Genomic DNA, 14,427 nt, shown 5'->3' on the forward strand with positions numbered 1-14,427 from the left:
CTGTATATTTTTTCTTTAAAAAACCATTCCACTAGCACGTTATTTATCAAGTGCTTCTGATATGATGGACATAAAAACTGTATGTTACTTTTCAACTTTCTTTCAAGACAGTGCTGCTGTTTAAGGATGACAGCTAGAGAAAGTCTCCCAGACACAGGCCAATCTAAAGTTACATGGACTTTAATAATAAACTGAAAAGAAACACCTTTTGTGGGAAAAAAAAAATTCCTCATATCCTATGCATTAGAGTTCCACTTCACAGGTATTTTACTTCCTTTATTCTGTTATAGTTCAGAGCCTGTTCACTTACATGTGCATAATAAATAATGGTTCTGTTTCTGTGATTTTTATTAGACGCCAACACTGTGCATTCTAACATATCCAGAGGAGATAAAATATAATAATGCATTCTTCAGATGAACATTTCAAATAAAGCCAAAATAAATTTTTGTTATGACAGTGGAACATGTTTAAGAAAATCTGATTTCTTAAACGACTTCAAGACAGATTAAAACCCACTCAATTCTAGCACTTGTTTAATACTTCATCTGTTAATAGAGAATAGATATTCCAGAAAATTTCTTTTTATACACAAAAAGGCATATATACTCTCAATGCTAGCATGGAAAAAAACTTGACTTTCTACTTAAAGAAATTACCAGTGTGATTTCCAAAGCTTTGTTTTTTATAGATACAGGCTTTCAGCATACTTGGAGTGCTGAGTTTCTATCCTTTTTTAAAAAGTTAGACTGTTGGAAAGTATGAAAGGATTAAGTTAAATCAGCATTTTAAGTGCTGTTGACAGCTCACAAATCATTTGGAAGCAGACATTTATGTCTGTATTCTCACTAGTTTCAGAAACTGGTTGAGGTAAAGCTCAAGCCAATAAATGGCAAATTACATAGTATTGCATGCTGTGTAGCTATTGTTAAGATAAATAGTGACACATGCCAAGATTCTCTGTATGATTCTGACATTTTCTTGGCCCTGTGTTTCTTGGCTTTCCCTGCTGTTACCAAATATCTGCACCATACTTCTGCTGAAGAGGATCTCACTGATTTCCCTCGGTGGCATCCAGCTGCAAACAGAGGAGATGCTATCTGCCCAGAAAAGCTTCCAGCTGAGTTATGACAGTGTGTAACAGACAAGTACCAGGAACGGAACTGGTCAGCTTGCAAATCAGTGGCATCAGCATTGCAGCAGCTGAGTTGTTTTCAAGATTTTTCTAGGCAATACAATACAAAATGACTTTCACGTTGGTGTTACGCAGACACCACTGAAGTAGCACTGCAAGTATAGATGATGAACTCCTGGTAGGCCTAGTGGCACCAGAGGGGAAAAAAAAATTAATTACCTGTTAACCATCTTGTTGTTAGGTAACAGACACTGGCCTAAGGGGCAAGGAGCTAACCTGTTGGTATAGCATGTATAAGACAGTATATAGCATGTATATGGCCAGTATAGCCTAGGATAAGAAAAAGCAGTAAGGACACCTCTCCTAGACTTCTCATGGTGAGGAAAAGTGGCTTTTGTTTGAAGAAAGACAGTGGGATTATTCAGATCATTTATGACTGAATTTTGGTTACTGGCTTGTATGTCCTGAGTACATGGAACAGGCTTGATATTTAATACTTAAGAAACTATTTCAGTCTTTGATTGCTGAAGCATTTTCTCATGTACAGATTAAAGAACTTAGATTTTGTACTTTTAGAGGCAGAAATCAGTCATTAAGGCAGAGCTGTGTTTGCAGTTGTTTATTATTTATTGACTAAGAAATAATTTATTATCATAAATAAATTCCTGTCACTCATTCACTGCTTGTATACACTGTATTCTTGTAAATTACATTAAAAATTGTGTACAAACAAATAATTAGAAAAATGATGAAGATTTCTTTTATGTTTTAATAAAAATTTAAGAGACACCAGATGTAGACTTTCTTTTCATATATAATACGGGAAAAAAAAGGTATGTAAAATAACAGTATCACAGTACAATCCACAGCAAGTCTTAGCAAAAATAAAATCTTATGGTTTCATTTATTCTCACTACAGTGGTCTGGATCTGACCACAGCTCTTTACCTCTAGTGGGGATCCTTTCAATCTTCAATTTCATTCATGTTCCCAATTCAGGATATTTCACATTTACCTTATTCTTACACAAGACAGTCAAGTGTCACAATTCCTTTGCAAAATTTGAAGTAGAAATGGACCTGGGTCCTAGAAAAATGTCCTGTCCCAAGGTAAAAGAATGCCAGCTTTCTCTTTAATTGGATTACATTTATGGAAGACACACAGTTTAATCCACCCACTGCCTTGCTTATTACAGTAAATGAATGGGTTTTCATAGCATGAACTGAAAGGTGTAGGTTGGAAGAGAAATTAGTATAATACTGTTGACATCCCAACTTTCAAATAAAAATATCCCATGCCTTTCAAAGGGAGAATCGCACTCATGAAGCTAAAATTACTGGTTCTTGCTATAATCTCAGAAGCAACCACTTTCATAATTAATGTCCTAAAATGTTTGTTTTACTGACTGTTAGCAGTATCAGTGTTGACATTTAATGCCTGAAATATTGGTCTTAACATTGTTTGACTCTCCAGAGATGTGCAGATGACTGAGATCTGGAGAGCCTTGGGGCCTTATTCTCTTCTTTCCCTTCTACTGCAGATCTGGCGCAAATTCCTTAAATCAACAGCTTTAAGGTCAGTATAAAATTGTTGTATTTAGGAGAAGAAGCAGACACTACCCATCTTTAAGAATGCACTGGCAGAATTTTGGAAGGTACCAGGCAACACAGGCAAGTAGCAAATCTGAACTTCGTCCGCTTGCAAAACACATCTTCCAAATGTCCGTCACTAGGGTGGGCAGCTCTTGTACCGTAATTCACAGCATCTCCCACAAAACGCGTTGCTCACATGAATATAAATTATCACATTTTTCCACATATAACTTATGGATCATGTAAAAACCCAACAATGTGGTTCACTGTCTGTGAGTTTTGCTCGTACAGCAAATGCAAGGGGATGTCTACTCTAGAGACGCTTATCACCTAGTAATAACACTGAAATTAGTCCTTCAACCTAATCATTCTGTCCCCAAAAACCACATTCTGTCACTTGCCATGGGTTGTTTTTTTTTTAGGATGTGCACTGTTTGAGACAGTGCCCATCGATAAATTATCTGAGGATTTATGAGGATGGTTTCTTCATTGCAACTAGTATGAAACTAGCTGTTTGGAATTGTTTTGTTGATAAAATGGGGATGCATTAATGACTGCCAGGCAGTGCTTACCTAAGAGCCAAGGCCTTTTCTGCTTCTCACTCCAATCCACCAGTGGGGAGGTTGGGGGTGCACAAGGAGTTGGGAGGGGACTGGATAGCTGGGGTAGCTGACCCCAACTGATCACATGGACATTCCACAGTGTACGGAATCATGCTTAGCATATAGAGCTGGAGGAAAGAAGAAGAGGGGCATGTTTGGAGTGATGCCATTTGTCTTTCCAAATCACTGCTATATGTGATGGAGCCCTGCTCTCCTGGAGATGGCTGAACACCCACCTGCCCATGGGAAGTGGTAAATGAATTTCTTGTTTTGCTTCGCTTGCATAGGTGGCTTTTGCTTTACCTATTAAATGTCTTTATCTCAACCCATGAGTTTCCTCACTTTTGCTCTTCTGATTCTCTCTGCCATCCCTTCAGGGAAGAGCAAGTGAGTGGCTGTTGTTGTGTTTAGTTGCCAGCTGAAGTTAAACCACAAGAAAAAGGGCACAGTGATACTCTACCAAGTCCACTGTTGGAGGGAAAAGAAAGGTCAGTAGCAAGAACTGAGCAATTTTTTTGCCTTTTAGATTTAAAAGCTCCAGCCTTTCCAGAGACAGTACAAGAGCAGTGGTGAAACCAGCAGTTCATGTCGCATCCCTGGTCAACATTTCATCATCTACTGACAGCACAGTTGGTGAAGTTTCCCTGTCTATTTCACATTGACATTTTCCACAAATTCTAAAGAAAATTTTTGGTTTTTTACTTGTAGAGATATTATATCTACTTGGGATTTGGTGGGCATGTATCATCCTTTCATCCATTGCTTCTCTGATACACAGCTGGATCTTTCAAAATTTGACATCCCTGAAGTACACAACTGCCTGCAGACCTCAGTAGGTGACATGAAATACATGTTACATCACACAAAAAACAAACTACAGATCCAGCAATAACTGAATGAACAGACAGAAATATGACACTTGAAAGTGATTCTTCACTTGTTGGAACAAAATATACCAAACAGCTAAAATGCAGTTTTAAACTTCTGAGGAATAGTACCCTTCTCTTTGCTAGTCTGAAATTGCTGGCATGTGTGTTTCCTTGCTACAAAAAGGTGATAATGGAGGATGTACTTAACGCAGAAGCCACTGCAGCCACCAGGATTATAATCTTTATAAAGCATACACTGAGAACAGACAACACACTGTACAGCCATAAAGCAACTGTAGTCACTTATTGGATTGGAAGTATTATTGCAGGATGGATGGTAGTTCCTAAGTCACTGTCTTGAGGAAATCACATTCTGAGAAAAAAATCAGATATAATTATACCAAGTTCAGTATTTTACTTTTTTTGAGAGATGCGTTATGTAGAATTGTGGTAAATTTAATAAAAGGAAACAGCAACACTTAAGTCAAATCAACTTTAAAAAATGAAATAAAACCTGCTATCAATGCAAACCAAGTGCAGAGTTGTTTTTATCTTCCCCCCACAAAGGACATGTTTAACTTATAAATGTGGAGTTCCCATGCAGGCTGGACTCCTTCCCTCTCCCAAGCGCATCTGCTGGATTACCTCACCCGACTGGAAGGTGCGAGCACCAGGTAGATCACCTTTGCAGTCCCTGGCTGGACACGAGGGGTGGGCGGGCGGCCTCAAAAGAAACTCCCCAAAATAAGCATAAAAATGAAAAGCTGAATCATAAAATGTAATTGCATCCGAGGTAAGGAGCCCCCACATTGCGGTGAATCACTCTGGGCTCCCACGGCTTCCGTCCGGCTAACACGGGTCAGGGAAGGCGAGCACCCGGTAACACACCCGGAGGGTCCCCGCTGCCCTCTGCGCCGTCGGGAAAGCCCGACCCCGCCGGGAAAGGTGGATTCCCACCCCAAGGACGCCCACGACACGGTGACCGGCACCCCGCGCCGCCGCCCCCGGCCGCCCCGCCCGTGACTCCTCCCCCGCGGCCGCGGCCCCGGAGCGCGGCGGGGCGGAACCGGGCCCGCTACAAATCCGCCGCTCCGGCGGGGCTGCCGGCACAGCAGCGCGGGGAGGTCCCGCGGAGGAGGCGCTCCGGCCGCTGGTCCCGGCGGGAGCGGGGCGCGGCTGCCCGCGCTCTCCCTCGGGGAGCCGGCAAACTTCCCCGGGGCGGGAGGTAGAGAAGGAGCGGCGTCCCGGTCCCGCGGCTCAGTCCGCCCCTTTCCCCGGCTGCTGTCCCGTCCCGGGCGCTGCCTGCGGCCAGACTTGCCTGGCCCCCGCTGGGCTGGTCCCGGCTGCCTCCCATCGCCGCGACTGGCGAGCGGGCTGCCCGCCTCCGCCTCGTCCCGCGGGGAGCGGAGGGAAAGCAGGGGGTCGTTTCCATAGAGATGGGGCCGGAGTGAAACTTTGCTGCGGGCGGGCGGACGGCGAGGGCCGAGCCCAGGCGGCGCTGAGCGGAGCGGTCGGGCCGGCTGTGAGAGCGGGGTCCGTCACCTTCCACCTCCCCCTCAGCGCCGCCGGGGGCGAGCGCCGCCCGGGCACCCTGCTGAGGAGCCGGGAAAGTTTTGCTCCGCGGAGCCGCCACCCGCCCACGCCCCCCTGGGCGGCTGCTTGGCGGCCGTTCCCCCGCGGCGGCTCCCGCGGAGCGCTGCTATGGCACCCGCCCGTCGCCGCGGGGCGAGCAGGGGGAGGCCGCCTCCGGCTGGCCCTGCGCTGGCGGCGGGGGGGCGCGCAGCCCCCGGGCGGCGGGCGTCCTCCTCCGGCCGGCAGTGACCGCCCCGGCCCCGCTCCTGCCTGCTCGCCATGCCTGCCCCCGCCCGCCTCTCGCCGAGCTCCGTGCCGGGGAAGGGCGAGGGGAGCCGCCGCCCTGTCACTCCCTGAGCCAGCCGCCGCCTCACCGGAGAAGCCCCGTGTCTAACGGGCACGGCGCAGCTCCGCTGCTCGCTGCGCCGGGAGGGCTGCGGGCACCTCGCACCTCCCCACAGGTAAGCGGCGAGGCGAGTGGGGGTGAGTCTGGTCGGGGTCTACCCTCGCCCCGAACTTCAGCCCGCCCGCAGCCGTCACCTCTCCTCGGGCGTGGAGGGGCTGCGCCCTGCGCGTTCCTGCCGGCGGTGGCTGGGGGCACGGGGAGACGCGCCCCTGCCCTCGGCGGGCAGGGGCAGGGAGGGAGCGCCGCGGCTGGGTAGGTGGGTTTTGGGTTTTTCCCTGCCAGAAATGGACTTTTCTGCCTCCCGAACGGAGCGGGCTGGCGTGCCGGCGGCTGCCGCGCTCCGCGCAGCTGCTACACACCCTCTTTTGTCTGCGCTGGGTCCGAAATACTTCAGTGCTGCCGTCGCCTGCCCCGCCGGTCGGGATCCCGGCTCGGCCCTGCCCGCCGGGGGCTGCCCCAGGGCTGCGCCCCCGTGCCGCTCCCGACCCGGCGAGTTGTCCCATTGCCTTTATTTTCACGGGAGCTGGGCTTCCCTTAACCTTTGTTTGCGGGGAAAATGGTGGTGTGCTGGTTATCTGAAAGGATGAGAGACAGATGGGGATGACAAGGGGGTTGCCTTATTCCCTTGCGTGCGGATGTAACTCAGTGCTAAATAAATCGCTCACCGGGTAGACATAATCTTACTGGTGAGGCAGACTTTGAAACAAAAGTACTGCGAACAGCTCGGGTGCACGGCAGATACTCCTGATATCCTACTAACATAAACATTGTTAGTGTTTGCGCTTGAATTCAGTACGTGTGCAGCTGTTGTGCCGATCTGGAATTGCAGTAGCTGTATCTACCTGACACTTAATAGTCTTTTGTATGCAGTAGTTATGAACAATAATACGGGTTTTATTGTTCGAAGGTGAAAGCACCCAGACAAAAGTATTCCTTTAGTGTAGCGTTCTGTGTAACGTGAACTACAAAATAACCTGTAGCGATGTAGTGGACTTGCACTTCATAATGCTCTTAGGACATGAAGACTATATTGGTCAATAAAATTCTGTCAGCAAAGGTTTCTCTGGCTTTGCTTGATGCTAGATCAATACACTAGCAACTGTTCTGTTGTTTTTCTCTGAGTAGATGGTGCGTACAGTCCATGTGATGGAAACCCACTGTCCAGATAGGAAGAAGCAGTGCTTTTTTTTTTTCCTTCCTTTTAGTAGTTTTGGTGCTGCTTTGTGAAAAGTGTGAAAAAACCCCCCAACATTTAAATCAGAAAATTCTATTTCCATTATATGTAACTGAAGTTCCTTAATGATGAAGCTAAAGGGTCATTCAAATTTGGAATGGTTTAGTGTACTTTTGTTGCCAGGAAATGTACTTCTAGCTAAATACTTGTTAGAAGGTAATTGTAAGATAATTTTTAGTAATTCAAAACATGAGTTGCAATTAGGTGTTTTGTCCTGAAAATAGAAAAACACACTCATGGATAAAGATATGAGGCACTTAACTAGTAATTTGGGAAATAAAATCATATATAATTTATATTTTGTTGGCATAGAAACATTTTTGTTACTCCTTGGTTGGATTGCAACAATGATCCAAATGAAAATTTGACTACTGATGCAATCTTTCAGCACAGTAGAATTATGTTATTTGATGTACAGAAATGGTTTTGCTCAATATAACCTCACTGGAATTTATTTTTATTGAAGCTATGTAATCAGATTTTAAAAAGTGGGCTGTTGGAATCTAATCCTGTGAAGTATGGACTAAGCAAGCCCTGCTCTGACAAAGGACTGAAAAGTTTGCTCACTCTCAAGCAGGTATGCAGTTCCAACTTCCCAAGGTCTGAGTTCATTGCACATGGCAGTAGGTCCTGGTAACTTCAGTGAAACTCTTCATTGTCTTAATTGCACTGCTGGACCTTCTCTGGACCAAGCCCTCTCTGTGTGTTCTGCCTCTGCTTCCCTGGATCTACAAACAAAATACCTGTGCTGTGTGCAGGTGCTCACCTCAGCCATATCTCGTGGGTTGTATATTCTCTGTTGGCTATCATCTCTCAGGGGAAAATACAAAGGGAAAATTGCTTAAGGAGTGAAGTACATCAATGCAACAGCAGGAGGAGACTGCTACTTCTTGTCTTTTGTTCAGTAGATTTTAGGAGCCAGAAATCTGAAATGCTGAAAAATCAGTGAAAACTTCCACTAAAATTACTGAAACCAGACAAAGTTATGATACAGAATGTATGAAACCTGTTGTCATGAATAGTTACCCATTTTTTAAAAACTAACAGTAGAATCCTCAGTCTTGTCTGTAATAGTAGTAGAGATTGTAGTAGAAAGGGAACTTGGTGTCCTAGCTAGTGATGATGCCTCAATTTGATTTGGTGCCATTGTGCTTTATAAATAGATCAGTTACTTGTAATCTGTGTTTGATCTCATGATTCTGGAACAAAGGGGCAGTTGCAAATAATTTTCTAGTTGCAAGAAAGGAGAGTAATTTAGGAAGATGTGAAACATAAAGGCATAGATGTCTTATGCCAGTTTAGACATCTTAAGGTGTTTCAGACCTCTGTATGAGACTGGTAAACAGAGTATAAGGAGAGCACTTCCGGAAAGGCAGCTGAAAACCATGTAGAATTCTATTGTTTGTATTACAGTTCCATGGTAAAACCCTTTAAGAAGACCAATCTATTCTCAGAAATCTTGTTGAAAATTCTGATGCTGTATTATGATGGATACAGGAAGATATCCCTTACTGTTAGGATTTAGGGAGGTCCATTCTCAGGTGCCCATTTATCAGCAGCATCTTTGTATTGCTTCCTGTGCTTCTAACTGCTTTTGAGTAACTTCTAAATAGTGGAGGAGTGACATTTTAGAGAAGTTGCATATGTTCTCCAAGCATACTAGAAGTAAATGGAAATTGCAAGTAGTGCTTGAGTTCGTGTTCTAGTTTTAGTTAGTTAACATTAGTTGTACAACAAAAACACTATAAGGAAAATTTTCTGCTTTTCTTCTTTACTGGGTAAAGCATAAGAACCTATTTACCCAGAGATTGTGTGGGTTAAATGGACTGTTGATTGCATGAAAAGGTGAAATGCTGACAAGATAATTGAGTTAAACTACTGAGCAGATGTTTTACACTGCTGTTGCTCTGCCCACTGGTTTTACTAGCTCCTCAGTGTCCCCTGTTTGTGCAGTGTGAGAATAAGCACTGTTCTAAACTTTTGCTGAGGCTTTAGTCTAGCTCTGAAGCAAGATGTTACTCTATTTCATCATTAACTCTTTCCACATCAGACAATTCACTATGAGGTGCATATATATATATGTAGCTGCTCTTCAAATAGGTCAGTATTGCCAGAGAAAGCCCAAGTGACCTGATGACAGAACTTAGTACTGAAATACTGACATTATATTGATCTGTTAGTGTAAATGAAATTACATTTTTCCTTCCTGAACTTTCTTATATGATGAGTGATTTTAAACTATGGGGTTCATAGATGCCTTTTGAAAATCAAGTTTTTCTTTTTTTTGCACAGCTAGCCAAATGGGATGGATAACCTCTAGTACAGACCTACTTGAAGCCTTTTATCTGCAGCAGGACCAGAACATGCTTGCGGTGGTTTTAAAATGATTCTATGTCCAGAAGACCTGAGAAAGAAGGATGTTTATCCTCAGTAATTTCCTCTATGCATTAGTGTTTCTAGTTGGGGAAAGTTATTATTCCGTTTTCTGCATGTTTCAGTACCTAAAAAAGTGTGACAGGGTGGTGCAAAGCCACCTAACCAAAACTAGGCATCTGAGCAGCATTGCAAGTGAGATGTGCTGATTCAGCAGAGATTTTCAGGAAAAACAGACTTGGTGGAAAATAAAGCAATAAACAATCTTTTTGTGTATAAAGATTCTGAAAGGTCTTATGGGAAATGTAAATGGTTTTTGCTTTACTCTCTTGTCTGTCTGTATCAACATCTTATCATTTATATACCACTGGAGCTGTTCCTTCTATTGGAAGTATGGCCATTTTCCTCCAGTTGAAATAAGTAGAAATAAAGGAGATATTTCTCTAAATTGTCCTTTAATTTTTTTCTCACTAAGGAGAATTATGAAGCTCTTACTGAATCAGGAAAAACAAAATCTTGTCACTTTATGGAGAATGCTTTAGACACACTCAGTAATAAGAGATGTAAAATATAGCATAGGTTATTTTTTATAGGAACTAGTTTAAAGACAAAGAAGCAAAGAGGAAAAATTCCTTTTTGTATGAATTTGTTTTTTCTACTTGATGTTTCACAGATACAGTTGGGCTGAGCATCCCAGTGTTGTGGTTTTAAAACCCATTGGTAAAAAGTGCTGAAATTTGAGTCAGTTGAAGCTACATTCATACTGGCTGTGAAATGGGAAAGACACTTTCGACAAAGCATTGATACAGTTGGATACTAATAGCGTACCAGTTCTGACAATTGGTTAGTTTCACTAAATTCTTTGAGTAGTAGAGGTTTGTGCTTTGATACCTATAAATCTATAGCATTACTTCAGAGAATGAATATGATATCAAACCAAGTTTTTTTTAGAGCTTTTCAATAGTAGTCATACTTCTTTTTTCTAAAAAGGGGGAAGTTCCAAAAGTAATTTTCTGTCAATTTAAACCACCATAAAAGCACATTAATTAGAAGCCTGTTATAAATGTCACTTAGTGTGTTGAATTTGGTGTCATAGTGGTAACAGTAATACAGGGTCTTTTTCACATTCTCTATCTGAATGTGTCTGAATCAATTGCTCTGCTTATCTGTAATCAGTTGCACATTGTTGAAGAATGTGATTGTATCTAGTTAATTTTATCACTTTCCACTATTTGTCCATCCATCTGGTGTAAAATTGTTGCTCAGAATCCTGGCGTTTTCTTTCCTTTGGATAATTCAAAATAACAAAGGTATATCACATCATATGCGATGAACGTGTGAGATGTGCAACTTTAGTCCTTTGTAAAGAGGGATGGAAGCAGCCTTATGTGTTGGGGCAGCATTTTACTGCAGCAAACAAGCTTTCCCAGGGGTTCTTCCTTGGATCACACAGGGTGTACATAATAGCTGCTGTCTTTTGCTTGATTTTGTACTACACAAACTTGGTGCATAAGGTGTGAGGCAGCTCTCTGCTTGGAAAAGGGGACACACTCTGCAAGTGTGCTTTCTTGACGTGGATGTCATGGTGGGGTCAACTGAATAAACCTGATACAGTTTGAGATTTATCAGAGGTGTGTTTCTTGCTATAAATTATTGTGTATTTAGCAGTTGGCTTGTTTCACCTGAGGTGTGACTATTATTTTTGTAGAAAAAAGTTAGATGACAAAAAACAGACCAAAAAAACCCTCCAAAACCAACCCAAGGAAGAAAGCAGGAGAGGGAGAAGGGAAGGGGGAACAAAGAACAAAACACAAAATGGAAATATTTGAGATAGAAAAAATATGAAGGCAGGAAAAGGATGAGCTATAGTAAATTGTATTTCTAAAAAGAAATGCCACATCCAATGTTATAAATGGAAAGAACCTTGAATAATGGAGATTAGAATAAAAGTAAGAATAAAAGATGTGGTGGTATTTATTTTTTGAAGCTTCTCATGGAAAATCAGACTGGAAAATGGAGAAATTAATTCTTGTCTCACTGAGATGCATTTTAAATGAACTGTCTTTGTTGTGTAGTAAGTAAAATATTCTCAAAAATGATGTTAAACACTTCTTCCAGAAGATACACTAAATAAATCAGTTCAGACAGACATGAGAAAGGAAAGGGAGCTAAGAAGTACAGTTTGCTTACAAAGATAGAAACTGCATTTTGAAATACTTGAAAGTTAGGTGAACTGTTGTTTTCATTTTCAAGCAGACTAATACTCTAAGCCCAAAAGTTATCACCATGCTGATCTATGTAATTTGTCATTGTCTCACAGAAGACCAGTGAGCACAATAAGCACAATGAGAACATCCTTCAAACGCTGGATAATTAACTGGTATTTATTGTGAATACTTAGCTACCCTACTTGCACAGATTTTTCTTTCTGATATGTTTTTGCTATATTTGTGTAAAGAAACTAATTAAACCAAGACATGTTTTATGGCCATGAGGTCAGCCAGAGTGGTCTGGCTCTGTGTGGGTGTTAAACTGTCTTTCAGATGGTTGTATCCAAACTGACTGTTTAGAAAGATCTTCTGGACTGAACCCAGTGCCTGAGAGTGTGCTAGCTGACCTTGACCACAAATTCCCTGGCATCCTTGTGGTCGTGTGAAAGAGACATGGTGGTTCCCTGAGCCCATGCCTAGGGACACCAGCCAGTACTAAGCACGAGATCCATGACTTGTTAGCATGTTTTTACATCTCAGATGAAACTATTTTACTACAATGGTCCTAATATACACAGGTTTTAAATAGAAGTAGTGTGTTGAAAGCTATATTTGGAAGACATTGTCTGCTTTAATTATGTTAAAAGAAATCCGATGTCAGTTTGCTATCACACTAGTAACTTCAGTAATATGGAAAATGGAATTTAGAACACTGCTTGGATACACAGAATTTGTGGACATGGTGGAACAACATGCTTGGACACCAAGAGAGTGGCCACCTTGTGGCAAAGAAGGCCAACAGAATCCTGGGGTGCATTAGGAAGAGCACTGCCAGCAGGACAAGGGAAGAGATTCTGCTCCTCTACTGAGCAATGGTGAGGCCTAGTGGGGAGTTCTGGGCTCCTCCGTACAGGAGGGACATGGAGCCCCTGGAGCATGTCCAGGTGTGAGGATGACTGGGGGACTGGAGCGTCTCTCTTTTGAAGAAAGGCTGAGAGGGCTGAACCTGTTCGGCCTTGAGAATAGATGACTGGGAGGGCGCTTCATGAGTGTGTATCCATAGCTAAAGAGTGGTTCCAGGAGGATGGAACCAGGCTCTGCTTGGTGGTGCAAACTGCTAGGATGAGAGGCAATGGACAGAAACTGATGCACAGGAAGTTTCAGCTGAATACAAGAAAGAATTTCTTGACTGGGCAGTGACTGTGCGCTCGAATGGATTGCCCAGAGAGTGTGGACTCTCCCTCACTGAAGAACTGGACACAATCCTATGCCACGTTTTCCTGCTTGAGAAAGGAGGTAGGATCAGATGACCTACTGTGGTCACTTCCAACTTGACTGATACTGTGACCAAATGGATTACAGGAAATTTGCCAAACCAGCACAAAGTTTACACACAAAATAAATGTCTAGCTGACAGTTTCATAATGTCATATTTATTTACCTGGTAATAATAGCCTGTACAAAAATGGCTAGCAGATATTAATAGTAAACATCCAGAGGCCTAACAGACTCTTCTTGGGAAGTCCTGTCTTGCCTGTTAATACAGTTTATAGACTTTAGAGCAGTAGAATCACTTTGCATTAATTCAGTGCCGAAGTGCTTTCCCCAAACCCTTCCTATGACCCCTACAAAGTATTTGCTTTGCTCTTTGCCAGGAAGACATTTCTTCTCAAATTACTTTGCAGATGCCTATTCTGAATTTATTGCTATTCTTTTGCTAATTCAATATTGTTCTCCTAGGACATGGCCTCATTAACTGGTGCCCACGGTGGAATATCTGCATACATTGCTGGAACATAGTTCAATAGACTATATAATATTAGAAAGACACAGGTCCAATCCAAGCCTGCAACCAGTATGCATACCAATTAAATTACACAGAAGCGTTTACTGATTAAGGACAGGTAATGCTGTGTTTTGCAGATTGCCAGTTTGTAATTTTTTTATTGTCATACTGGCTGTACACTTGTAATGAGAAGAGGTTATAGCTGAGACCATAGTTCTTTTTTATTTAAGATCTTAATCTTGTGAACTTTTAAATTCAGTTAAATTGGTGTTTGGTTGGTTGGTTTTTCCGTGTGAAATTTGGAGATTATGACTAGATAGCATTATGTATAAAAATGTATAAAAAAATGTACAATTATCACAGAATCAGATGTAGACTATGAGAGGCTGGGCCCAGATGAACTAGTATAACTTTTTGTTAATGTTTTGTTGTGCAGCTTTTATAGCATGCTGTGTGATTATAGGTTAGGAAAAAAATTCTCTACTGAAGGGGTTGTCAAGTATTGTAACAGGCTGCCAGGGGAAGTGGTTGAGTGATCCCTGGGATGGTGATCCCTGGAGGTTCTTAAAAAGCATGTCAATGTGGCATGTAGAAACATGGACTAGTGGTGGACTTGGAAATCAGCACTAAGGTAGCAGTTGGACTCATG

General features: G+C 42.7%; 1 protein-coding gene across 5 annotated transcripts in view; it reads left to right on the forward strand.

Moving 5' to 3' along the window:
- The first annotated feature begins 5,728 nt into the window (after positions 1 to 5,728).
- Positions 5,729 to 14,427, forward strand: part of TMEM200A (transmembrane protein 200A) — a 52,178-nt gene continuing 43,479 nt past the window's right edge. For 2 of the 5 annotated variants that reach the window (XM_064413158.1, XM_064413163.1), the window contains exons 1-2: positions 12,713 to 12,867; positions 13,190 to 13,288. The gene's annotated coding sequence lies outside the window, so the exon portion shown is untranslated. Of the gene's footprint in view, positions 6,231 to 12,712; positions 12,868 to 13,189; positions 13,289 to 14,427 lie in introns of those variants that run through there. The other 3 variants (XM_064413162.1, XM_064413161.1, XM_064413164.1) reach the window with 3 other exon arrangements.

The sequence above is a fragment of the Passer domesticus genome, chromosome 3 (assembly GCF_036417665.1).
Source record: "Passer domesticus isolate bPasDom1 chromosome 3, bPasDom1.hap1, whole genome shotgun sequence".
Classification (NCBI taxonomy): domain Eukaryota; kingdom Metazoa; phylum Chordata; class Aves; order Passeriformes; family Passeridae; genus Passer; species Passer domesticus.